The sequence below is a fragment of the Vulpes vulpes genome, chromosome X (genome assembly GCF_048418805.1).
Source record: "Vulpes vulpes isolate BD-2025 chromosome X, VulVul3, whole genome shotgun sequence".
Taxonomy (NCBI): Eukaryota; Metazoa; Chordata; class Mammalia; order Carnivora; family Canidae; genus Vulpes; species Vulpes vulpes.
The window spans coordinates 7278616-7306101 of NC_132796.1; the positions used below are offsets into that span (position 1 = coordinate 7278616).

Here is a 27486-nt window from a genome sequence, read left to right on the forward strand (position 1 = left end):
CTGCAATGATGATTTTGATTCGAAAGACAAACTTCAGGAAAGGAAGTGAAAAAGTCAGAAAGTCTGGAGAAAGTTGGAGGAGGGAGTGTGTGTGGGATGTGGGGAGTGGGGAAGACAGCGGATTCTTCCCTTTTTTTTTTGTAAGTGATTATTCACTTCTAAATGAGACAGCTCAGTTTAACTGCCCTGAATTTATGGGTCTAACCATTGGGGAAGATTATGTGTCTTGAGTCCTCTAGGGAAAGAAGCTACCTGGCGGTCCAACATTCATGGTCAATTGTTATTACAGGTGTGGGAACTCGTTGCTGGCAACGGGAGAACTCCTAGGGCAGGAAATTCAGGTGGGGTTCACTGATGAGGTAGTTGGGAGGCAGCCAAAGCTGTATGCCAGTGAAGGGCTTAGGTAGCTACTGGAGCTAGTGTGTTCTGGTCTATACTTTAGAAGAATGCAGCAACCCATTATTTGTGTTTTTATAGAAATGTATTAACCAATTTTATGTGTCCATAGAATTTATTTTGCTCAGAAGTTGCACTAAACTAGGAAGCAGCCAACTTTTTACACTTTCTAGAGTGATAAGATTATATTGTATTAGTTAATAAGTTACATAAGTTACATAATCTTGTAATTCATAAGTTATATAAATTAATAAGTACATTAGTTATTGGGCAAAAATTATGTCTTTGCAACCAAAACCCGTGTATAGTGAGTTGATATATCTAAAAATGCACAGGTCCCTTAAAATAACTCTTGAGAAAAGGCTCTTACTATATAAACCAGGTGGTGATCAGGATAAGTGGATGATACAAATACCTCATGATTGAATTATTACTATTATTATTTTTAAAGTAAGCTCTATGACCAACGTGAGTCTTGAACCCATGACCCCAAGATCAAGAGTCACATGTTTTACTGACTGAGCCAGCCAGGTGTCCCTGAATTATATTTTTTAACTTAATTTTCTTTCAGTGAACTCTATGCCCAACATACGGCTCGAACTCAGGACCCTGAGATCAAGAGTGGCACATTCTACCAACTGGGCCAGCTAGGCACCCAATGATTGAATTATTTTTAAAGATTTCTAAAAATTTATTCATTAGAGAGACACACACACACACACAGAGTACAAGCAGGGGGAGAGGCAGAGGGAGAGGGAGAAGCAGATACCCCACTGAGCTGGAAGCCTATATGGGGCTTGATCCCAGGACCTGGAGATCATGACCTGAGCTGAAGGCAGATGCTTAACCACCTGAGCCACCCAGGTGCCCCTGAATTATTTTTAAAATAATTTTTCTTTTTAAAAAATTAGTCAAGTAATTCATGGTCATTGTTGAACTAGTAGAGAATCCAGGGAAGTAAATCAAAACAACTTATGACCTAGTCTACCTTCCAAAGTCAGCCACTGGTACCAATTTATTGCGCAACTTTTTCCTATGTTAATATAATATGTATTTTAAGTGGGATTGTTCTCTCTCTATCTCTCTCTCTCTATATATATATATATACATATATATATATCACATTATAATCTGCCCTTTTAATATTTTAACTGCTATATAATATTCCATTGTATGAATATACCATGCATTATTTCAATCAGTCCACTTTTGTTGATCCTCTAGATCATTTACCATGTTTGGGCTCAACTGTAGATTGTTATCACAATCATTTTATACTCATGTTAGCAGATTTGCCCAATTACTTCCTAGGGTAAATTCCTAGAAGTAGGATTGATTGTTAATAGGACGTGATTTTTTTGTGGAGGTTTTAATACAGATGATGAAGTACTTCCCCTAAAACTTGTATTTATTTGCAATCCCACCAACCATATGAGAGTTATTAGCTTGTTTTAAGAGTTTCCAGCCAGGCCATTCACTACTTTGGAGGAGATGAGGGCATATTTACTGACTTCCTTCCTTCCTTCCTTTCTTCCTTCCTTCCTCCCTCTGACAAACATTGATCCGTAACCTACCACGTTCAGGCACTGGACACAAAGTCTTCGATCACATTAGCCAGCATGTGTGGGAGAGTAATGATTCTGTACCTTCTCTTCTCTTGGCCTCTTATGTAATCCACGTAAATATCATGGACAATTCCAACATGTTGACTTCCAATCTCCCTTTCCCAGATGCTTTTCACATCTGGAAGGAACACAAATTCTTGTGTCAGACCATGCTCCTTGATTTTGCTCTGGAAATACTGTCACAGCTCTGAGAGAAACCAGCCATGTCTCATCTCCAGGCTGACTGTCGAATTCCTCAAGTAACTCTTCCTCAGTGATGGTGCTATGGCGCTTCCGCTACACTCCCCCACCCCTTCACCCCAGGTCCGAAGCAGTGCAGAGACAGGAGTACATGGGTTATTTCAGGGCCCCTCGTTCCCTACATCAGACTCCCTATAATATTAACAGGTTATTTTCATGATGCTCTTAGAAACCAGGATAAACAGGGGTGCCCGGGTGGCTCAGTGGTTGAGCGTCTGCCTTCGGCTCAGGGCGTGATCCCGGGGTCCTGGGATCGAGTCCCACATCGGGCTCCCAGCAGGGAGCCTGCTTCTCCCCCTGCCTGTGTCTCTGCCTCTCTTTCTGTGTTTCTCATGAATAAGTAAAATAAATCTTTACAAAAAAATTTTTTTAAAAAGGAGCCAAGATGAACAACAGTCTTCTTATCTAGGAAAGTGACAATCAATGAGGGTTTTCTCTATTGTTTTAAGTAGAAAGCCCCCAGATAGCTTTTAAATTAGTGTGAGGCACTTCAGACCTACACTTGCCCCAGAATGGTCAGACAAGTTTCCAATCATTAATGGACCTCTTTCAAGTCCCTGGGAGGTTGGGGGTTTTCCTGTGACTATGAAAGTCAAACGAACTGGTCCTATAATTACAAATTAATAAAACATGTTTAGATGTAGATAATGTAAAACATGATTAAAACATTCTCAGCTATATTGATCCATATGCAATATTAGGACTTCAGGAATTCTGGTTGTGCCTCTTTCAAGTTGTCCAAAGTAAAATTGCACCGTACGGTTCACCGTTGAACATCAGTTTGAACTGCATGGGTTCTTTTATAGATGGACTTTTTCTCATAAATACAGTACAGTGGTGTTAATGTATTTTACTTACGATTTTCTCTTTTTAAAGAGATTTTAAAAAATATTTATTTATTTATGTGTGAGAGAGAAAGAGCAGTGGGGAGGGGCAGAGGAAGAGAGAGAGAAGCAGACACCCCGCTGAGCAGGGAGCCTGATGCAGGGCTCGATCCCAAGACCCTGGGATCATGACCTGAGCCAAAGGAAGACACTTAACTGACTGAGCCACCAGGCTCCCCTGAATCAGAAGTTCTGACCATAGGTTTATTGGGCTTTACCAAGTCTTCCAGTTGATGCCAATAATATGCCCAAGTTCAAAACCATTGTTGGGGGAGGTCCATGGGGAGATGGGCAAAATGGGTGAAGGGGAATGAGAGATACTGGCTTCCGGTTATGGAATGAGTAACTCACAGGGATGAAAGGTGACAACACGGGGAACATAGTCAATGATACTGTATTAGTGTTGTATGGTGACAGACGGTAGCAACACTTGTGAACAAGGCATGACATATAAAGTTGTTCACCTGAAACAAATGTAACCAAGTACGTCAACTATACTGGAATAAAGCAAAATAAACCTTGGCTTTAGCTAAAAAAAAAAAAAAAAAAGCGGAGGGAGAGAGAGAGAGAGAATTTCTCAAAGAAGTTTTAGGTTTGTGTAATTCAAGAACACATCAAGATATTCCCTTAACGCAACCATTTACAGTAAAAATATAAAATCTGAGTTGGCATTTTCACGTAGAATCTCATTTCCAGTGCAGCCCATGATTTGCATGGAGTCGTAGACTTAAAGCCCACTAGCGGAGATGGTTCAAAGGTCTTTAGAGCCTACGTGTTTAGTAAGAGGGGTCCCCTTACTAAAAGTTTTAGTTCAGGCCAGAGGGCCGCGGGGTACCCTCTCCTGATGTTCCCTGGGCACGCTCAGTCTTGTCATGAGTCTTGTCAAGAGTCTTGTTACCTCTTCCTAGCTCCTCTGCATTCACCTTGATGGCAAGTTTTGACAAAAGTCATCGTTCCCGTTGGCGTTTTCATGCTCTGTGACAATGGGATCCAGAATGCAGAGGACAGAAAACACCCTGTTTCCAGTTACTATTCTAGCAGTGCCCTGGTTTAATCATTTACCCTTCCCAGGGGCATCACTGTACTCTGAGCACTTGGAATTGGACGTGCTGGCAGCGTTCCGCCTCCCACACTCCATAGCAAGACGCTTTCTCTTTGCATTTTGAAAAGAATTCTCTTAAAGGAAAATGAAAATACAATTAAAGGGCGAGGGTGAGCCTCCTTTTGTGCCAGTCCTTGGGCACCCAAACAATCGGCAACATTCATCCCAGATTGCCATGGGCGGGGTGGGCAGGAGAAGCATGCCCTCCTGGAGCCCAGCTTAAAGCAAAGGCTGGGTTCAAGGTGAATGGGCGATGCTCGGTTCCAAGGGAGCCCGAAGTCACGTGGGCTGTTGAGCTGGAAATGTACACAGCTCCTCGGGCCTTCGGGTCCAAGTCGGAAATTCCTCTTCTAGAGGAAGAACCACAGGAACTCATCTTTGACAGCTGTGGATCTTGGGTGGAACTGGCACAGCCTCTTTAAAATTTGTGAGTGATCGATTTTTGCTCATCAAGTCCGGAGCCCTCTAGCATGGTTTGGTTTCCACTGTATTCGTGCTATCGCTTATTGAACCGTAGCCCATGCTCCCAGATAGCCGTGGAGAAGAGGCAGCCACATGTAACATGCCAACAGCCTCGTTTATGGCCTCCAAACATAATGAAAAGGGAATGGAAATGAGGCCATGTCTGGTAGGGCTTGAAAAGATTTTGCATCCAAGGAGCCTGCCAAGATGTTAACATAAGGGAACAATATCATCAGACAAAAGGGAAAAAAAATAATTACCGAGGCAATTAGTGATAATATAGAGAATGCCAAGCTTTGTTTAAATAAAACAAAATTCTATCATTAAAATATGATGATTTCAAAACAGTGTTTATTATTCTAATTTTGTTCAATCAAGACATAATATTCTCTTTCGTGTTCTGTACCTACTGCAATTTCTAGAGGAATAATCTAATTGGAATGCATTCGAAAGTTGGTCTTTTCTTGCAAGCGAAGTTAGGCATGAAGAGGTTTGCTTGTGTTAAGCAGACGGGTTTCCCTCTGCCGCGTGCAAGACTCCTCTGTGGTCAGGACAGCAGGGGAGCCCGGTTCCACGTCCACAGGGCTGGGCTGTAACAGCTGTAACCGGTTTATGTGTTTCCAACTCAGACGAATTCATATAATTTTGTGTTTCCGGCTTATCGGATCTAAAGAGATAGCGTTCTTTGCTAATAATGTTTTCAGCAGTGTCGTCTAATCAACAAATATTTTCCATGGTCATCTTGCACCCCAAACACAGGATCAAATTTCCCCTCACCCAAAGTTCAGGTTGCAGCGTGTTCAAGGATCGTGGGGGGCAACAAACTTCCTTAACACACGGGACTGGCAAGGACAACAACTGTTTTCTTGGGCAAAGGAGATTAAATCTGAAAACATATCTTTCTGAAAAGTAAGGCCAAATCCAGAGTTTTGCACTCAAAACGCAACTCTTTCTTTTAGAACACAGGCTTGCTATTTGGAGGATTACGCACAGAAATATTTCCAAATTGCCACCCACACAGTTCCTTGGCCATCTCCTTGTAAGTCTGAGTAAACGTGTGGTTAGCAGAAACCTTTTGATGTTATCCTATGCCAAGTATAATTTTAAAAATAAGCAAATTGCTGCATAAAAATCACATCATAGATGATGCTTCTTGTGCAGAGCTGGGAGACAGGGGGTGTACATTTTTCAAAAGCTCCTTGTAGCTCTGATGTTTTCTTTTGCCACGGAAAAGGATCCAACCCCCTGGCTTTACCCACCGAAGTACACGTTCTTGTTACAAATACAGAGCAAATTCTATAAATGCATGTGAATTTGAATTCTCCATCCCTTTAGGTAGGGATGGTATGATCCAGATATTTAGCAACGCTGACCCCTTATTTATTATTAATCAACTGGAGATGATGACTCTTTAAATAGGATACAAATGACAATTCCAATAGGGGAACAGAAAAACCTAAGGCAAACAGGAATTAAGGACTCAGTCGATGGCTCTCCCCCTACCATGAGAAAACAGCCGAGATTGCTCCTCCCGGCCCACCGTGAAAGCCGCAAAAATATTTCGAGTTCTTGAACCTGCCGGGTTGATGCGTATTCGTCCTCAAGTGGAAAACCGGAATTTTTATTATCATGCTAGTTTCACTCAATTATTTCTTCATTTACTTAAGCAGAAAAGGAACTTCCGAGATGACTGGCCATCTAGCTCAGGAAGCAGAGAGGAACAAAGGGAGGCGAGGCAGTCAGAAACCCAGGCCAGAGCCTGTCTTGGACTGAAGTTGCCAAGGAGAAAGCCTGCAGCCACCCCTGACCCCAAGAGCCTGTTAGAACTGCAGAAGCTGCTGCTTCTGGAAAGTATCACTGTCTTTTTCTTGCTGGTTCCCACCCCCCCCCACCCCTTATCAGAGAGATTGTGTGTCCAGGTCGAGGATCTGAAGAACCTCTGAGGGGTTTGCTCAAGTTATGGGGACCTCGGGCAGGGAAGGAGGTGTCATGGTGCCCTCTGCTGGGAAAACTCAGTAGTGCTGCCCGGTAGGGTTTCTGAAAGGGGTCGAAGTAAAATTTGATTTGATTTTTTTTTTTTTTTTTGGCTCAAGGGTGTTTCTGGAACAAAAAGTCCTGAGAAGTACTCTGCAAAAAAGTAGTTGCAAAACCCCAAACCACATGAAATTAGCTTGATTCTGAGTTGACAGTGGAATTCGAAACCAGCTGTATTTCATCCTAAAATGTTAGCGCCATAAACCCTTCATCAAACCTGGAGACAATTATTTTCTCACTATCTGGACAAGACCACATTTCTAGCGGCTGAATTTTTCCAGGGCGGACTTTGCTCTCCCATGTTCCTTTTGTAGAACTCCCCTCACTCAGACTTGCATAAACAAGCCTCGTTCAGGAATGAAGGATGCCACCCTCTGTTATTCCGCTATTAAAAGTCAGAAAAGGAATTTGTCACAGCAAGCACGCATCACATTTGCATTCTCAGGCTTCTTAGGAATACAGTAAGGCCCGAAATTAGTCTGAAAAAATCATTTGAGGAAGTTCAGGAAAACAGTGGTACTTCATTAAAGGTGTCATTTCTTTACCTCGTTCACCAGTTCTGGATCCATAGTTGAAAGATTTAAACTACCTACAACTTAAACCAGCTAAAAATCACTAAGGGGCAGTAAAAGGAGACTATCGACAGAGCTTTTGGTAATCAACTGGATCTTCTTCTTTTTTTTTTTTTTTTGTAAAAAACTGGATCATCTTCAACAGATATTAAGGACATATCTGTTTAAATAAAAGTAATGAATAAAAGAGACAAAATATGATTGCCTCACGGAATAAAAAAACTTGGCTCCTGCCTAGCATGGGTGTGTGTTTTAAGTCTCATTTATTTAAGTGTTCTGTATACCTAATGTGAGACTCGAACTCATGATCCCGAGATCAAGAGTCACATGCCCTTCCAACTGGGCCAGACAGGTGCTCCCCGGTTAGTGCATTTTAAAATCTTTTTGTTGTTGCTTATTTTTAAACCTGAGTCCTGATTAGAGAACAGAAACCATGGCTTTGGTCTGGTTAAGTGAATGACTGATGGATTCATTTGCTCACTTACACACAGGTGAGGCAGGCTTCACGGTGTGCAACCATGTAGTCTCATGAGAGCCCAGGCTCAGAAGGGCCCCGAGTTCAGCTCCGTGCTCTGCTATTGCCCATCTTGTAATTCCTAGCAAATTTTATTTTACTTTTAAAAGGTTTTATTTATGTATTCATGAGAGACACACAAAGAGAGGCAGAGACATAGGCAGAGGGAGAAGCAGGCTCCCTGCGGGGAGCCCAATGCGGGACTGGGACTCGATCCCAGGACCCCAGGGTCACGCCCTGGGCCAAAGGCAGATGCTCAGCCATTGAGCCAGCCAGGAGCCCTTCTTAGTAAATCTTTTTATTTTTTTTATTTTTTTATTTTTTATTTTTTATTTTTTTCCTTCTTAGTAAATCTTAAACAAAGGGCCCCACATTTTCATTTCGCACCGGGTCTGTAAATCATGTAGCCCGGCCAGTCCGCAGGCTTATTCAGCGAGGGCCTCTGAGCACTGTCGGGGTTAGATGCTGGCCTTCCTCGGAAACATAGAAGCCGGAGGCACAGTGCTCATGCCCAAGGAGTTTCTAGTCTAAGAAAGGACATGTACAAGGACCAGGACATGTACAAGGACCAGGAGAACAGGCAGCCAAACATCATAATTCAATAAAAGAGGCCTGGGTGCTCTGTAGTTCAGAGGATGATGGGAAGATCACTTCCAGCTGGGAAAACCTGAAATGCCTCGTGAATGGGTGTCATTTGAGCTGGGACTTTCAAATAGATTCTTCAGTACTTATTTCTCTCCAGGAAAATAAAAAAACAAAGAAAATAAATAGAGGAGCTTTGCCTTTCTGCCATCTGGTCCACTTTGTGGTTTTGCTGTGTTCTCTTAGTCACCTTGGCTGACTTTGGAGTTTTCATCATCAGATTCCTGTGCTCTTTTACTCATAAAGGGTGGTCTTCCATAGAGAAAGGAGTTTGAATTAAAAAAAAAATCAGGGATCCCTGGGTGGCGCAGCGGTTTGGCGCCTGCCTTTGGCTCAGGGCGCGATCCTGGAGACCCGGGATCGAATCCCATGTCGGGTTCCCGGTGCATGGAGCCTGCTTCTCCCTCTGCCTGTGTCTCTGCCTCTCTCTCTCTCTCTCTCTCTCTGTGACTATCATAAATAATAAATAAAAATTTAAAAAAAATAAAATAAAATAAAAAAATAAAAAAAAAATCAGGGGATGGGCTCAATTTGTGCCTCACTCGGCAAGCTTGGAGATGTCGCAGGAAACCAGTGGGGGGCTTCATTTGCTGAGGGGGTTGCTCCCTCATGTTGTGGCCCCGTGGCTATGAGACAGTGGCAGCAGGCTCAGAAGCTGTGGCACTGGGTAAGCAATTCGGGGCACACTGCCCCTCCTGCCACCCGCCCCCAAGGTGGGTCAATCCTATCATCTCACTACACAAAAAGCAGCACTTTTTCCTCCGAGAGACGTTGCCATGACACTGATGGAGATGTCGTCATGACACCGAGGGTGCCAAACCCCTATCTAGAAATCCAACTATGTCCACTTCAGGGTGCTGAAGAAGCTCGATGTAAAAGCAGGAGCCACGGCTGTAAGTTGTTTTACCCAGAAGTCCAGATTGCATCTCTCTCGACCTCCACAAGTACCTTCTCAGCAAACACATTGCTTAAGAGATACTGGGTTCTGAGAAAAGCATGATAGTATTCTCTAAGATTGGATGTAAAAATTATAAATGTGTTCTATTCAATAGGGATAAAGCTGCATGTAACCATTTAAAAAATATTTTTAAGACATATTGGCCATGTTATTCAATATTAACACAATAGTTATTTTTTTAAAAAATCTTTGCACACTAATGACATCACCTCACACCATCCTTAGGGTCGATATCCTTTGGAAAATAACATATTGCACAAAAGATGTAATACAGCCGGGGAACTTTGCAGAGAACTCAAAGATATTTTTCTTTCCTGTACCGTCTCATAGTTATTATTTTTTTAAAGTAATCTCAACACCGAATGCGGGGCTTGAGCACGTGTATTTTTTTTTTGAAGATCTTTATTTATTTATTCGTGAGACACACACACACATACACACACACACACACAGAGGGAGGCAGAGACATAGGCAAAGGGAGAAGCAGGCTCCCTGAGGGGAGCCCGATGCGGGACTCGATCCCAGGACCCCAGGGTCACGACCTGAGCCGAAGGCAGACACCCAACCAGTGAGCCACCCGGGTGCCTGAGATTAAGAGTCACACGCACACTCTACTGACTGAGCCAGCCAGGGTCCCATCTCCTAGTGTCTCTTAATATGTTCCGTATTTCTAGAACTTTGCCTCCTTAATTCTTAAGATTTATTAATTTATTTGAGAGAGGGAGAGAATGAGGGGAGGGGCAGAGGGAGGGAGAATCTCATGCAGACTCCACGCTGAGCGAGGAGCCCGACATAGGGCTCGATCTCACAATTGGAGCCAAAATCAAGAGTCTGATGCTCTACTGACTGCACCAGCCAGAGCCCCATACCTCTTTGATTCTTAATGGAACAAGGTAGAAGTTTTGTTGTTTTTAAAGCCACTATGTGTTTTTAAGTCTCTGATTTTGGATAAGGCTATGAAAGCAAGGTATACGGTAAATTACGTGTTTAAAAAAAATTTTTTTTTTAGCCTGATCTTTTTGAAGCCCAATTTCTCACTAGATATTTAAACCAGAACCAGCAAGGAGACACTCTCTGGATACCAATTCAGCAACATGGGCCATTTCTTCCCAATCGCTAATACAATTAATACAGATCTGGGTATTATTTTAAGAAGCTATTAATCGAATTCCCCGTGAGGGAAAAACAGCAAACATTTACATCGAATTCTTACCTTGGACTTTGAGACAAAATTAAAACAGGAGAGGAGGCACTTCGAACACGATAGGTTTTACGACTCAGGTTAAGATCGAAGTCTGCAATGTAACGTTTAGTCGTGTGTTCAAAAGAACAGGGGAATAAAGATGCATTTGAGTAAAATTCAAGAGCCAGGCCTGGTTGCACGAAACCACCGTCTGGCGGAGTTTACGAGAGAAAGCTAAACTCGCGTAAGCGGCAGCAGCTGGCTTCAGGAAGGGGCGGCACAGCAGAGCCAGATCCACGACAGCAGAGGCTGCCCCTGCCCTGGTTTCCCAGCCTGAGAACCGCGCGGGCGTCCCACGTGTCCAGCTCCTGCCCTCTGGACCTGCCCACCGCCGCCAGGCTTCGGCCTCCTGGCATCGCGGGCCCACATCCGCGGTGGCCGAGCTGCGGGCCGCGGGGGCCACGGGGGCCACGGGGGCCACGGAGCCAGGGACCTGCAGACTGAAGTCTCCGCAGCTTGTGGCTCCGCGGGAACCGGTGGCGATGGCTGGGCTCCTCCTTCATGCCCGCAGCCCCGGACCGGGCGGGCTGGCGGCAATTAGCGAAAGGGATGCAATTAGCGAAAGTTCCAAGGCCACTTCCTTGGTGCCAATGCTCGGAGGGGCCCAAGCAGAGAGCCGGGCCTGCAGTGAAACCTCCGTCTGGGTCGCGTCTGCTATGTGGCAGGACGCGGGTTCCTGCTGTTTTCGATTTCATCGTTCAGAAGCTTAAAAGCTGCCTTTTGCATTATGAAGGACTGGCTCATCAGAGCCAGGTGTAGATCCAGATTCAGCGACAATTTGTCTCAATTCTGCGAAAGCAGAGGGGATTTGGCAACTTCTTTGAAGACTCCAGGGCACTGGCGTTCTGGTGAAAGCGGGGGTCCTTGCAGTGCAGCCCAGGGGCGAGAGGGGCCCATAGAAATGCCGATCCTCGGGCTCCAGCTCATCCTCCAGAGTCAGGCCTCGGAGGCCGGGTCCCAGCAAGCTGTGTTCTATGCCTTCCACGTGATTCTGTTGCGTGCTCAACAGGAGAACCACCAGTTTAAGGAATCCCAATAGAGGAGCCTTCTCTGAGAGTAACTGGGGCCGCCTCCGCTGGGAAAGGGGCTGCTTGCTCCTGTGTTACCATGGTGCTGCAACTTTGTATTTTTTAAAAAATATTTTTATTTATTTGTTTGTAAGAGACACAGAGAGAGAGAGAGGCAGAGACACAGGCAGAGGGAGAAGCAGGCTCCCTGTGGGGAGCCTGATGTGGGACTCGATCCCAGGACTCCAGGATCACTCACTGAGCCGAAGGCAGACACTCAACCACTGAGCCACCCAGGTGCCCCTGCAACTTTGTACTTGGTCTGTGAAATCAGACCACTCTAGTTCGCTTTTTGGTTTAGTCTAGTTTAGTTTCTAGTTTCTAGTTTTGTCTAGTTTGTAGAAGGAAATAAGCCACCTTCTCCCTCAAATTCTAGTATTTGACTTGTTCACATTTGAATTCTCAAAGTTTTCCCCCTAACCCCAAAGTGCGAAATAGAATTCGTATTATCGAGTAGTGACTCCTCGGACCATTTTCTGTATATCGCAATTAGTTTCTGTGCGGGTGAAATGTTTATTTTGTCCTTGAAATAGATTTCTCAGAATTTAGAGGCTCAAAGAATTTTAGAGGTGCAATGGATCTTTAAGAGCCATTCACATATATCTATTTTTTTAACCCAGGGAGAAATTCGGGCCACAAGATGATGACCGTGAGAGGCAGGCAGAGAAATCATGGGTTAAATGGGAGTAGGCGGCCGGCTGCTAAGCTGTGGATTCCTCTGTTGGAATCTGAAATCAAGGACAGCATCTTCTCCATCTCTCCCCCTGACTTCCACATCACTGTTCTTGGAACAGTGTTGGCACGGTTCAGTAAATGCTTCTTGCAAAATGACATGAAATAAAACGTTGTGTTCCTTTTCCCCCTGCTCCCACAGAAGGGAAATGGCATTTGCTTCCAGGCTGCCAGAAGGGATGAGTAAAGATAAAACATTAGTTTCTATTAAATAATAGGCTACTTCTTTTAAGCTACCAACCTAGTAGCCTCTGATGATATAAAATGGATTCTGTTTAACAAGGGGCCCAGGACAACGGACGGGAATTATCAGGCCTGTGATCTGTTGGAAAGGCTGTGGGGAGATGTTTGTGCAGGACATGCTCATTATCGTGTCTGGCCCGAGTCAGTTTTATTTAGCACCGTAAAAACAGACTTAGCTTATGATATTTTAAGCATCTCAAACAAAGCAAGATTTATGCTATTGGGTGCGACTTTGGACCTTCCCTTGTACCAGGTTTTCCAAGGGTCTGGAGAGGCAAGAAACTGTTTCTTTATGCATTGCGAGTGCAAAGTAGGAAGCCCCCTCCTTCTCCCTTCTAATATCACCAGGAATGAATAGGCAGCGTGTTTCCCATAATTCAGCAATAACTGGGCTATTATTCTTTAATGCTTCAGTTTATTAATGTAACCACTGTGTCATTCCTACCATGCCCATGTAATTAAATTACCCGACAGACATTTGATATGAAGCTCTCAATCCCCACAAAAGCCCAGAATTTCTATGCCCCTTTGTGAGTCCCTAATGAATGAGTGGCACAGACACTTCTGTCATCCATGTTCACTCACTGTCCTCTCTGACTACTCTCCTGTGTCATAGGGGCTTGCTCCTGCACACAAACTGGGAACCGTTCAAAAGTGGAGGGTCACATTTCCAACAACAACAAGCACTAGGCATGCTATCACCTTCCTCTCTCTTTGTCTGGCTAAACCAGAGGCTGACCAAATTAAATTCCAAAACCACGTCTGCCGGGGCGGATCAACAGTACATTCTTAAACCTTAGCTACTGAATGCTAATCCTTCCTTAAGTCATGAGTAGAAAAGGAAAATAAGCTGAAAAAAAATTGAAGCAACCGATGTGTCCATCCAAATATATGTCATTCTCTGACTTTCTGAAAAGGAAAAAATAATTTTTATTTAAAAACTAAGTGTTTGGGACGCCTGGGTGGCTCAGCGGGGGGCGCCTTCCTTTGGCTAAGGTCGTGATCCCAGGATCTGGGATCGGGTCCCATACTGGGCTCCCTGTGAGGAGCCTGCTTCTCCCTCTGCCTGTATCTCTGCCTGTCTCTCAGTCTGTGTCTCTCATGAATAAATAAATAAATCTTTAAAAAAAAAACCTAAGTGTTTAACTTCTAAAATTTGCAAGCGGAGCTCATATTAGTGAGGCTAATAATGAAGCCTCATCCAGATGCTATCCTAGCCCAGCTTGCGAAAAGGTACCTGTGATTATTAAAAAAACAATGGACTTTTTTTTAAATCACTCAACTGTTCATTTCAAGCTATTAATTTCAAGATAGAACTTGCTCTAAATGTTGTAGAACTTGGACGTGAACTCTTTAAAATAAGCAAAATAGATTGCACAATAGGAATTTTTCTGTTTCTAGAAATGACACTTCAGAGATTCAAGATGAGTTTCCAAAGCTTTTAAAAAATCTTGTATTTTATATTTAACAAAATAATACAATTAGCTTAGTGTATATTTGTTATGAGGGTAGAGTGTAGATGTGAATGCAAACCTGGACACCTGATTTTTAAATATTTAAATTACATGCTTTACACATGGCAGGAATATGAGGAAATGTAAGTGTACAGGCATAAAAACTGAGATCTAATCTCAAAAACAATTACTTTGCTTTTATAAGGAAAAAGCATCAAATCAAAGCATATGATGCCCAGATCTATGACACTGAAAATGCTTCCAACCAACCAACCAACCACCAACCTTTTAGATCAGATACTTGAGAGAAGAAATCGTATCTTATTGGAATCTAGATTTTTTTAAAAGCATTTTTAAAAAAATTTCACTTATTTATTCATGAGACACACACACAGAGAGAGAGAGGTAGAGACATAGGCAGAGGGAGAAGCAGGTTCCATGCAGGGTGCCTGATGTGGGACTCAATCCCAGGTCTCCAGGACCACGACCTGAGCCAAAGGCGGCGCTAAACCACTGAGCCACCCGGGCTGTCCGGAATCTAGATATAATTTAAATCTGGCTAAGATCTAAATGGTAATTACTCTATTACTATGACTGCCCTTTAACATTGAAACTTACGTTGTCTATATATGATTAACATAATTTTGATTTATGTGGGATGTCTCATGTGCATAGGTACACAGATAAAATACTGGATTTAAATCCTGAAAATGTTTGAGATGAAAAAAAAATTTGGAGTTATTAGGATCAATTCGGTTAGTCTCAAAAGAAGGCAATAAAAGCCTAAGAAAACATTTAAAACAGAGGGAACAAATAGAAAGCAAATAGCTAGATAGTAGACCTACTCTTAACAATGCCCATAATTGTATTAAATATAAAGGGACTAAGCACTCCAGTTAAAAGAGTTGTTTATATGCTGTGTAGAAGAGATGGACTTTAAGTATAAAAACACAAGTAGGCTAAATGTTAAAAGATAGAAAAGATACATCATGCAAATACTCCACATAAGAAAGCTGGCAAGGCTATATTAATGTCAGGTGAGATAGTCAATGAATGTTGCCAGAGACAAATAGAAACGCTTCATAATGACAAAAGGGCAAGTCATCAGGATGACATAACATGAATAAATATGTCTGTACTTACTGACAAAGCTTCAAGTAAATGGAGAAAAGCTGCTAGGACTAAAAAAGAAAGAGACTAATTCATGCTTATAATTGCAGATTTGTATACTTCCTTTTAAGTAACAGACAAAACAACTAGAGAAAAAAAATCAGGTCTTTTAAAACGCCACAAATATTTGACAAGTAAACAACACACTGCTACATAATCCACGAGTAAAAAAGAAAAGTGAGAAAATAATTTGAACTAAAATAAAAAGAAAGTTCAGTATATCAAAATTTGTAAGATGCAGCTAAAACACTGCTTAGACGGACATTTGTAGAGCTAAATGTTTATAAAAAAGAGAAGTTTAAAGTCAATGATCTAAGTATAGATCTCAGGTAGCTAGAAAAAAAGAGCAAATTAAATGCAAGGTAATAGAAGGAAGGAAAAATAAAGCTAAAAGCACTAAGCAATGAAATAAAAAGCAAATAAAGAATAGATATTTAACCAAAGCCAAAAGTTGATTGTTTGAACTTATTAATAAAATTGACACTTGGCAACAGTAATCAAAGAAAAAAAAAGAGAGAAAATATGATGAATCACCTATATCAGGATGTAACATTCTATAGGCATCAGAGAAATAACGTAAAACTACAGTTTTACACCAATGATTTCGACAAGTTAGTTGGAAGGCACAAATTTGTAGAAAAACACGTCACCAAAATTGACACGGGGTAAAATGGAAAATCCTTTTAATCTTATACCTATTAAGGAAATTGAATTGAAATGAAAATTCTCCCCCAAAAGAAAACACCAGACCCAAAGGGTTTTGTCATACATTAAAAGAAAAAAAAATACTATTTTATGCAGCTCTTTCAGAAAATAGAAGAGGGAGAAATGTTTTCACAACTCATTTTATGAATCTGGCATAAATCTGATAACAAAATCTGATGAAGCAGATACAGCCTAAGAAAAGAAAATCACAAATCAGTATTCCTCATGAAGACAGATGTGAAAGGCTTTAACTACATGTTAGCAAATCAAGTCTATCAACATGTAAGAAACATAATATATCCTAACCAGGAATATAAGGTTAGTATAACATTCAAAATTCATCAGTCAATATAATTTGGCACATTAATAGTGAAAAGGAGTCAAACCATACGATCATTTCATTAAAGGCAGAAAAGGAATTTTATAAAATTCAACATCCACTCAGTGATATAAAACTCTCTGTAAATTAGGAATTGAAAGCAATTTTATCAACCTAATGAAGAGCATCTATGGAAAACGACATCATACTTTATTGTGAAATATCAGACACTTTCCCCCAAGATCAGGAACAAGGCAAGGGTGTCTCAACACCCTGGATATTGTCCTGGATGCTACAGAGTACAGTAACATGAAAAAAGGTAAATAAAAGTGATAAAAATTTCAAAGGAAGTAAACCTCTTTTTCAAAAAATTTCATGACACTTATTGTGAAAAATGCTGAGGAATCTACAAAACAACTGCTCAGACTAATAAGGATATTTAACAGTGTTACAGAATGCAAGATTAATATAAAAATCAATTATATTTTTATGTAATTACAGCAGGATAAAGTACTGGGGAAGTGATTTAACTGAAGATGTGCAAACCTAGATTGAACACTATAAACTGTTGAGAAAAATCATAAAAGGTAGAAATACATGGAGAGATATATCATGATTACAGCTTGGAAGATTCAATATTGTTTTTTTTTTTAGATTCAATATTGTTAAGATGTCAATTCTCATCACATTGATCTATAGATTCAATATATTTCCAATTAAAAGCCTCACAGGCTATTCAGCAGAAACAGACAAGTTGATTCCAATATTTATATAGAAATGCAAAGGAACGAGAGCCGCCGACAATCCTTAGAAGAATAACAAAATTGGTGAACCCACCCTCTTTTATTTAAAAACTAACTATACAGCAATGGTAGTCAACAGTTTGTCACTGTTTCATCAGTCACAACACAGCAAGCTCAGGGGTCACTGCTAATTCAGATCACTTCTGTTTGGTATTTCTTCCCCTCTATTTGCCACCAAAAGTCTATTGGACGTAGTAGGGATTGCGTAACACACGTTAACTACGTGCTAAGGTCGTGGTCTCCCCATACAACACCGATTCTCTGTCTTTCTTGTTTTTGCTGTTTGTACTTGCATAGCTTTTTTTTTTCCCCTGACACTAACAGAAAATCTACTTCCTGTTCCCTATGAACAAGGTTAGAGAATTTTTGTTGAATTTTGCATATAGGTCAGCATTGAGTCGAAGTTCCATTTAAACTTATTCTTCACGGGATCCCTGGGTGGCGCAGTGGTTTGGCACTTGCCTTTGGCCCAGGGCGCGATCCTGGAGACCCGGGATCGAATCCCACGTCAGGCTCCTGGTGCATGGAGCCTGCTTCTCCCTCTCCCTCTGCCTGTGTCTCTGCCTCTCTCTCTCTCTCTGTGTGACTATCATAAATAAATAAAAATTAAAAAAAAATTAAAAAAAAAATAAATAAAAAAAATAAACTTATTCTTCAAGCTTCAAAACGTTCTGCCTTTAAAGACAAGGAACTCCTGCATGTAAGTCTACACTCTACTGATTTTGGAGGCAGGTATATTTTAATATCTTCCTAACTTCTACCACGGACTAAATATTGTAAATTAATTAAAATCAGTTGTTAAGGGTTAGCTCTGATATCTTTCATCTAAAATTGTTGTGTTATTCTATTTGCCATTCTCATACTGAGCTTGAAATCAGAGGGTCCGCTTGGCATAATACCCTCCAGTTCCATCCACTGGAAGCAAATGGTGGGTAATCGACATTTCTGATGGCTGAGTCATATTCCATTGTATACATAGGCCACATCTTCTTTATCCACTCATCTTTCAGTGGACACCCAAGGCTCCTCCCACAGTTTGGCTATTGTGGACATTGCCCAAGGGGTGGTGGGTGGGGGGATGGGGTGGCTGGGTGATGGGCACCGAGGGGGGCACTTGATGGGATGAGCACTGTATATATATATAAACTATATATATATATATATATAACTATCTTATATATATATCTTAAAATATATATATATAAAATATATATATATATTTTAAGATTTTATTTATTTATTCATGAGAGATAGAGAGAGGCAGAGGGAGAAGCAGGCTCCATGCAGGGAGCCTGATGTGGGACTCGATCCCAGGACTCCAGAATCACGCCCTGGGCCAAAGGCAGGCGCTAAACCGCTGAGCCACCAGGGATCCCCGGGTGTTATACTATATGTTGGCGAATCGAACTCCAATTAAAAAATATACAAAAAAAAAGCGCCAAAAAATGAAATCAGAGGGTCTTTTGAGGAGTGAGGGGAGGGGGCTTGTTTTTAAAGCAACACTTCACAGTGACTCTACCGTCGAGGTTTTCTTTGGAAAGAGCAGAGAGGGGCACCTGGGTGGCTCAGTGGTTGAGCATCTGCCTTTGGCTCAGGTGGTGACCCTGGGGTCCTGGGATCAGATCCCATATCGAGTGCCCCACAGGGAGCCGGCGTCTCCCTCTGCCTGTGTCTCTGTCTGTCTCTCTGTCTTTCATGAATAGATAAAATCTTTTTTTTTTTTTTAAAGGGAAGAGCAGAGAAACATTCTCCACGTGGTGTTCATCAGCCACTTTTTTTTTTTAATTCAAGACTCCAACTCCAAACCTCTCCCCCAGAGGGAACCAAAGATGGCTGTTCGCACGTGTTTGTGACGATGGAAGTGGAGTGTTGTTCTCAAGGCCACCAGGTTGTCTCCAGCCCCTGGACATGTGGCAGAAAGCAGAGGAGACACATTGACATGTGGACTCAGTCCATTCACGACCAGAATGTCAAACTTCCGAATTCTGAGCTTTGTTTTTGCCAGGGCTGCCTTCCTTTCCCTGTTATCAATGGATTCTTTGAGCTCGGGCTCATTTCCTTTTACACTTATTTGTGAGAGCTACTCAAGATTTCTTTTTTTCATGAAGGCACTTAAACTTAATTTAAGCTTAACTCAAGAAGTGGCATAGTATCTTTAAATAAAATCAGAAACCCCAAATTCCTCATTCTTTCATTCCTAACCATGGTCTGTGATAGCATCCTCAACAGTCTTCTTATAGAATCAGGTATTTATGTACAACCACAGGCTTTAGAGGATTTGTATGTATATGTGCATGGTATAGATTCACATTCAGATATGGTTTAAATATATAAAGTATATTTTGAAGGACGTACATGTATAGACTTACTGTATTTACATGGAGTGTATATATATATGTACACTCAGACAAATATATATGCACATTCTTATTTCGAAATAGTCTTTGCATTTCCCCTCCAGATTTGGGAAAGAAAGAGTCTTAGAATATTGCTTTTCATTCTCAACAAAGAACTTGGAAAGAGCTTATGAAAACCTTATTTTGATCCCTTTAAAAATATGCTTAGGAACAAACATAAGCTCCAAGGATAAGAGTGATTTGACAGATTTTCTCAGAATTCTTGCAAAACTGGTTTCTGCAGAACCAAGCAAACGAGCAAACACACACAGCAGGGCCCTTGTGAATGAGGCCCCGTCAGCGCTCGCCGGCTGGAAAAGCCCGTACTCTTGTTTCAGTAAATCGGCCCTCTGGATGGATCCTCAGCCCAATTAAGCAGCTCTGGTGTATAGATTTGGGCCCACCCAGTGCTGAACGCGTCGCTGTGGCCAGTGGCACAGCCGGAAGGACAGACACCACAGGAAGTCCCTGGCACAGTCTCAGATATGCCGCCTCCGTGGTGTGGCACCGATGGCCAGGCGTGAGAGGGCCGGAAAGGGGGAGAGAAGAAGGCAGTGGGAGAGAGCTGGGGGTGGGGTGGGGGACGAAGAAGAAGAGGGGCAGGATGGGAAAGAAGACGGGAGAATTAGCAGGTTTAGCAAATACATATACAGACATCTAGTTCAATATGCATTTCAGATAAACCATGAATAATGTTTTAGTAGAACTAATACTTTTTTTTAAGATTTTATTTATTTATTTATTTATTTATTTATTTATTTATTTATTTATGAAAGATGCAGAGAGAGAGAGGCAGAGACACAGGCAGAGGGAGAAGCAGGCTCCACGCAGGGAACCCAACGCAAGACCCAATCCCGGGACCCCAGGACTTTGCTCTGGGCCAAAGGCAGGCGCCAAACTGCCGAGCCACCTAGGGATCTCTAATACTTTTTTTTTAAAAAAAGATTTTATTTATTCATGAGAGAGACACACACACACAGAGGCAGAGACACAGGCAGAGGAAGAAGCAGGCTCCCTGAGGGGTGCCCGATGCGGGACTCGATCCCAGGACCCTGGGATCACGTCCTGAGCTGAAGGCAGACGCTCAACCACTGAGCCACCCAGGGGCCCCAGAAGTAATACAGTTTTTAGGTAAGTCTATCCCATGCAAAAAGTGGGAGAGAGACACAGAGCACTCTGGAAAGGGGAGGGGAAGGGGCAGGAGAGACACAGAGCGGCAGAGACAAATGCAGTATTGGGGGCGTACTGATATTCCTGACATAAATTGAACCGGACATCGTGTATTTGATCTGGCAACCCTCGTTTCAGAACTGGTTCCCCCCCAAGTTATTTTCCCAACTTCTTTCCACTCACTCACTCCACTGTCTCATCCACCCTCTTTATATCCATTGGTTAATTACATGTATCAGGACATACCCTCCCAGTATGGCAATTTTCTGCTGAATGCAAAAAAATTTCCTGAACTTCTGTCCCGTGTGCCAGGTTTTTTTTTTTGTGTGTGTGGGAGGTGGGTAGGTTGGTGGTGGTGGGTCTTGTTCTGCTTTATTTTGCTTTTAATTCTAGCATCTAGGCAAGGTTTCTTTTGGACTAAAAGCAATAAGTTCGTTTCTTCAGATGGCAGGAAACCTGGAATGCGTCGGGAAGGGAGTCGGTTGGTTGGCTACACTGTGGAGCAAAGACCAAGGGAGCAGAAATAGGATGGAGGAGGGGTCGCCGAGGAGCTGGGATTTCACGGTTAGACATCCTGTTCCTGTGTGTGGGTAGCACGATCCCCGGTCCGGGAGCTGCACTGCCGCCTTCCTGTAGGAGTGGTGGGTGGGACAGGAGAGCAAATGACCTCCAAGATCCCATCTAACTCTGACTTTTCTGGCATTGATTTAAAAACCGGGCCCCTGTGTATTCTGAAGAGCCTTCTCTCCAATTCCAATGAAACACTCACACGGGGCCTCATTGGGTTTGTGAGCTACATCCATCCTGCTCACCTTCGGAAGGAATTAGCATAGGACACAGGAAAGAAAAAAAACTGAGTCAGAGAAGATTTTCTACTTCCCATCAAATATTCGCAGAGAATATCAGGGCACTGGATGAACTCTGGAAGGATTCAAGCAAGTCTTGGTGAAGCGCCAGGGGGTTGCGCAGGAATGTGGAGTCACAAGTCGAGGGAGAGAGCTGTGGAAATGTCTCAGTGGAAGAGTGAGACTGTGAAAAGAACATTAGAGACGATAACTGGAGCAAAGACGACTCCTGCCAGGGAGAAACAGCAGACCTATTCAGACTGAATGGGGGCATTATTTAACGTGGAGTCAGTGCCCGCCACCGCCACCCACACCCCCACCCCCATCCCACCCCTAAAATGTATGCTCTCCTTTCTGAGCATGGAGCCACAGAATTCTTAGAACTAAGGAAAGAATTAGCTGGAGGCCGGACCTTAGAGGATAGGCTGCATCTGTTTTGAATACTTTCATGCCCCACGTGTGGGCATTGACCTCCTGTCAGAGAGGGCTGCGAACTGCAACCCAAGAAGATGTATTGCTCTAGAAAATGTTTATACAAATGCTTGCACACTTGAAAATGAATCTTCTGTGCCTTTGGCACATACATTAAAGATACTGTAGAACCAACCCGTACCACCATCACTCTTTCAGCCCCTCCCCTTATTTTTAGAACTGGAATGCCATATGGCAAATGAGAGAAGGGTACATGGAGAGAATCCGATATGTGGACAGATATTTGCTTACGTTCATGTGGCACTTCAGGCTTTATGCAGAGCTCGGGGCTGGCTATGTGTTCACGTGGGATCCTCCCGACATTGCTCGGAGGTAGGGATTATTGATGGGATTTTAGAGATAAGGAAACAGTAAGTCAAGAAATGAAGGCCCAGCCTGGGACCGGTGACTTGCACAATGCCATATGATTGATAGAAAGGAAACTGACCTTGAGGACCCTTATTTGCGCCCATATAACTTACAGAGGTTCACGGAAAGGTGAAAGAAGTGTAGAAGGACGGTTAATTACGCAGTCCTGGAATCAAATCCCCGTTCCCCCATTTACCAGCTGCACGGCCATGGACATTTTTCTTCCCTTTCTCGGCCTGAGTTTTTCTGACTGTAGAATGCCTCTCATAATATTTTCTACAAGGTTTCGATTTTTGTCCTTGTGAAGATTACATTCATACCAGTGAGGTTCTCAGTGGAGAAAATGTCCCCACCCACTCTTACTATTGTTAATGTATCATTATGATCTCACAGTGTGCTTTATAACTCTCTCCTGCAGTGTTGACTTGCACATCAGTCTAAGATGTGGCTTGTGGACTTCTGTGGACTGCTCTAAGAGAAGCAGGCATTTTGTAAGAAGAGGCTAAGAATTTCACCGAGAAGTAATTTATCTTCAAGTCCGGTCAAAGTAATCCATAGCAATATTCCTAACTGTTTTTCAGAAGCGGGTAAAAGTATGAGAAATCCATTGTGAGGTGTGGAACCAAGAATAGTAGCATAGTAGCTTGGCTTGGAGGAAATGCGCCCCAAAGGGAAAATGTTCATTGTGATCTTGCAAGGGAGTATCTGTGCTTTGTCAACATTATTTTAGCTTAAATGCTTCCAAATTTCTAAAGCCCAGAAGATAACCTTGGACTTTTAAAGCTAGGATTTTGCTGCTAGGATATTAGAAGATGAAGCATTTCATGACACTGTTATTTGATTTGGAGAGAAACGATAGACTTTGGAAATAAATTAAGACTACCAGTTTCAACACAAAGAAGGTCAAAGTATAGAGGAATTCTAGAAATGTTTTGAAATGGTGAGAGACCTACATGCTAGGGATCTGTGTGCAGACAGGATGTGCAGATCAAGACAACAGCCTTGGGCTCTTGGCTGAATCCTGAATTAATGTAAGTGATAACAAGGCCGGGCAAAGACATGCTTTCTTATTTTTTTTTCCCAATACATTCTTTTCTTCTTAGGTGAAAAAAAGGTTTCAGTCTTTGAAAATAATCTTTGTTCCTTTTGCAGCTACTAAGAATCCAGAGAGAGGTAGTTCTTCCAAGCCTGTCCACTGGGGGAACGAGACAATCGTTCATAATTTGCTGAGCTTGGAGTAGGAACACCATGAAATGAAACCAAATGGAAGTTTGATTCCATTGTTGGGGGTGGGGAGACATTCTACTAAAGGACCAACTTATCAAGCGAATCATGTAAAATCGTGTCTCAAGAAGAAAGGGGGTTTATGAGGAAAAAGAAAATAATGAGTGACATTTAATTCAGGCGCTTTGTCTTTCTAAAATAATTAGTCTATGAATAAGTGATACTTGAGGTGACAATGAAGTACAACATCTGGCGGAGTAATTGGCTAAAACCTTTGTTCAAGGGAATAACAAAAACCAGGTTATGTTTCTATAAAGCTCTTGATCACGAATACCAGTGGGAATAAACAAACCTAGCAAACATTTTGAAATAAGTTGAACTTGATATGGAGGCCTCCATCTTCCAACTTGGTTCTTTTCTCTCCTTTTTGGTTCATGTTGCTACTCTAGACCCTCTCTCGTTCCTGTCTTTCTCTAAGGCCCAGTGCCTTCATTTTCTCCCTCCATTAACTAATTCCTGATCTCAGGTGAGAGACTGAAACCCTGGCATTTAAAGCTGTAAAAGTTACAGGGGCACCCAGGTAGCTCAGTGTCTGCCTTTGGCTGGGGTCATGACCCTGGGGTCCTGGGATCCAGTCCCATGAGAGGCTCCCTGCTCAGTAGGGAGTTTGCTTCTTCCCCTCCCCCTGCCCCTCCTCCCATGCCCGTCCTCCCACTCATGTGCTCTCTTTGTCTCTCAAATGAATAAATAAAAATCTAAAAAAATAAAATTATACAAGTGATTAAGTTATAAAACTAAAAAAAAGAAAGTTATCAAACCGATATGAGATTGCCATATTCTATGTCCCTATTTCCAGACTTGCATTTTAATAGGGATCAAAGATTAACGTGAAAGTAATCATCTTACATGGCATTCAAGACTGTGGCTGGAAGGTAGGAGGATGTATACAGGGAGTTTGAGGAGGTAAGGACCAACAAGAACGGTCTTCATGAAAACGCACTACATTAAACAAAAAAACCCACAAAAAAACAAAACAAAAAAAACCCCCAAAAAACCCTTTCCACGTATTTAAACCATTGACCTGCCAATGGCACTGTGTGCTTACTGCAGAATGTAGAGTTTGGCCCTTCTAACAACCAACTGGACGAAATCTACTTTTCCTAAACAGCAAAGAAAGGGAATTTTCTGTAATACCTTCTTATGACCTTTCTTTGTCAGTACCTTAAAACACTTCAAACGGTGAAAGACAAATTGCTTGTGGTTTAAACATCCAGAGGGCGAGATACTTTATCCCTGACTTCTTGATTTCTTCAAATAATTACAAATTATTCTCAGTAGAAAAATTAGACTCGTTTTCTTCACAAGTCTATGAGATTTGCATGTCCCCATCGTCACATAAGTGGCCCTGTGGCATTTCAGATCTCCAGTCATTGGAACAATTGGTTGATTTTGGCAGTCTTTATGACTAATGCGTTAACTCCAACCTACCAAATGAACTAAAACCGAATGTGTTCAAATATTTGGTCTACAGATAAGCCTATTGGGGGCATTCAAACAAATGAGGTAAACTTGCCTTGTCTGGTCCTTTCAGATTACGTTCCGGGGAAAGGTTACACCATAGTTTAGTAGAGCCAGGCCCCAAACGTCCATTCCCAAAGCCTTGCTTTAAACAATATACTGTCTTTGCATTTCGCTAAATTGTGTTACTTGGAATTAAAAGCTTATTAGAAGCAAGTCTTCCCTGCAAACTGACATATTGGATTACAGTCATCTGTTCTAGAGAACAGACTGTGTCTAGACAGAAGAATACCACTGTGGCTTAGAAGGAACAGGATGCGTTACAGTGGCTGCTTCTGGGGCTGGGTGACCGTTTTCATGACCTGCGCGGGGAGCACCGTCTGATAAACTCTTTCGCAGCTTCCCGTGTGTGTGTGTAGGTACGAATGACCTGCATGCCCACAGCTGAGAACGAACACCAAAATGAGACAGAATTGCGGAGAGGTGGTGGTGATGGAGGAAGAACACAGAAGCCAAGGACAAATACGAAACAGCAGCACTAAAAATGCAAAATAAAAGCAAACAAATAAAACCAGATTAATATAAATTAAAGCCAAGATTCCAAGCTTTGTGAGCAAAAGAATTCTAGTCTTTGTTCCATGTTCCAGGATCCTAACAACTGTGTTTAGGGCTGGGGGTGGGGGTGGGGGGCGGTGGGGAGCTGTGGGGTTATTTATTCAACAAGCAGTTGGCTCGCTTATAAGAAATTAAGCATCTGTCTTGGGAAGCTTCCTCTCCAACAGAGCCATACTGAGTGCATACCATATGAAAAGGAAGAGGCTCACGGAACTGGAGGTTATTACTGGAAACTTGTAAGAAAGTAGCCTTCGTATTTTGAAACGTTTAGCCTTAAATGCATGTCTAGCACTTCAGCGAGTTACAACACAGTAGGCATGTTTGATCTTAGGAAGACTCCCAGTTTAAATCAATTTCCCTAAAGATGAGTTTACGCATGCTATAAATCACACGGGCTTTGCAAAGCCATTGCCAACATGTGAGAAAGGGATTCTGCTCCCCCACCCCCCAGCCCCATGAAATCGGTCATCATTTTGAGAGCCTGAAAATGCAATCATTGTCAATTTTCTGGTTTCCATGGCTGAGAAAGCCGAGAAGGCAGGGGTTCATTTCTTACTAAATTTGCCCCCTAGGTTGGAGAAGGAAGACGCAAGCGAAAGGAGAGGACATGACGTATGGTGGTTGCTAAGAAACATGCAACTGAACATAGGCTGCCACTTAATAATGGCCAGAGGGGGTGTGAGCTGTGATAACATCAGCCACCATAGCTCTGCCTCTCAGCCCAGCAGGGGCCATTGCTGTGGGGAAAATGAAAAGGAAGGCAGCCTTGTTAGGGAAAATGTAAGAAGATCTGGAAAGGGAAATGAAAGCCTGAGGCCCTTCTCCTACTGAGATGGTACTGCAGGCGCCCTATGGGAAAAGGTATGCTTTGTGTTATTTTCTACTAGTAATGAAGGTGGATGGGATTAGGGCTGAGCCACGCTCTGCTACTTGCTCACCTGGTAGCCCATAGCTCTTCTTAGAAAGAGGGCCTGGCTCCTATAAGTTCATCTATCAGGACTCAATGAGGCAACCCCCATTGCTGACATGATCAGCCCCGTGCAAAGGAGTTAGGGGTGTTAGGCTGGAGCTAACCAGCTAACTAGCTCTAAATAGCCATAAAGTAGACATATTTTGCAATTGGCATGATCAGCATAGCCCACAAGACCAGAGCGTAGCCTCTGGGGTCTGGCTCTCCTGCGTCCACATTCTGATCCTTCTACGTGGTGACTTTGGGCCTGAGTCCTCCTTGTGTTTAACTGGGGCATAATACTACAACCCCGATGCATATTTGTTTTTAGCCCAGCACCACTTGCCCAAATTCTCCTGGTAACAGAACCCCCCCTTTGTCATTTTGGGAGAATCCCTAGCCAACACAGGTTCCAGTGGGGGTTACAAAGAATACCAACATCCCCCAAACCCACCTCCACCTCAGCTACAGTAATTGGTCCAACCATTTGGGCAACGACTCAAACCAGGCTGACCAGAATCTTGCCATTGGGATTTTAAAGAAAACTACATCAGGGTATGGGTTCACATATGTTCAGGGCAAGACCCTTTCTTTCCAGTGGTGAAGCTGGCGGGGCTACTGGAAATCACATTTCCATCATGTGCATAAAGCTGGTCTACTGTGGAAGAGAATGACATTGACCAGCAAAATCATGCAGAGAGGAGACAAAGAAATTCCCCAGATCGCCTGAATGTCTGGCTCTGGTTCCTGAGTTCCCTGAGACC

The 27486-nt window shown here is 42.6% G+C and overlaps 1 protein-coding gene across 3 annotated transcripts in view; it reads right to left on the bottom strand.

Annotated features, from left to right (window-relative positions):
- Nucleotides 1–27486, bottom strand: part of MID1 (midline 1) — a 593315-nt gene that overhangs the window by 234113 nt on the left and 331716 nt on the right. The window contains exon 1 of one of the 3 annotated variants that reach the window (XM_072744774.1): nucleotides 10643–11610. The exons of the other annotated variants lie outside the window; for them this stretch is intronic. The gene's annotated coding sequence lies outside the window, so the exon portion shown is untranslated. Of the gene's footprint in view, nucleotides 1–10642; nucleotides 11611–27486 lie in introns of those variants that run through there. 3 annotated transcript variants of the gene reach the window in all.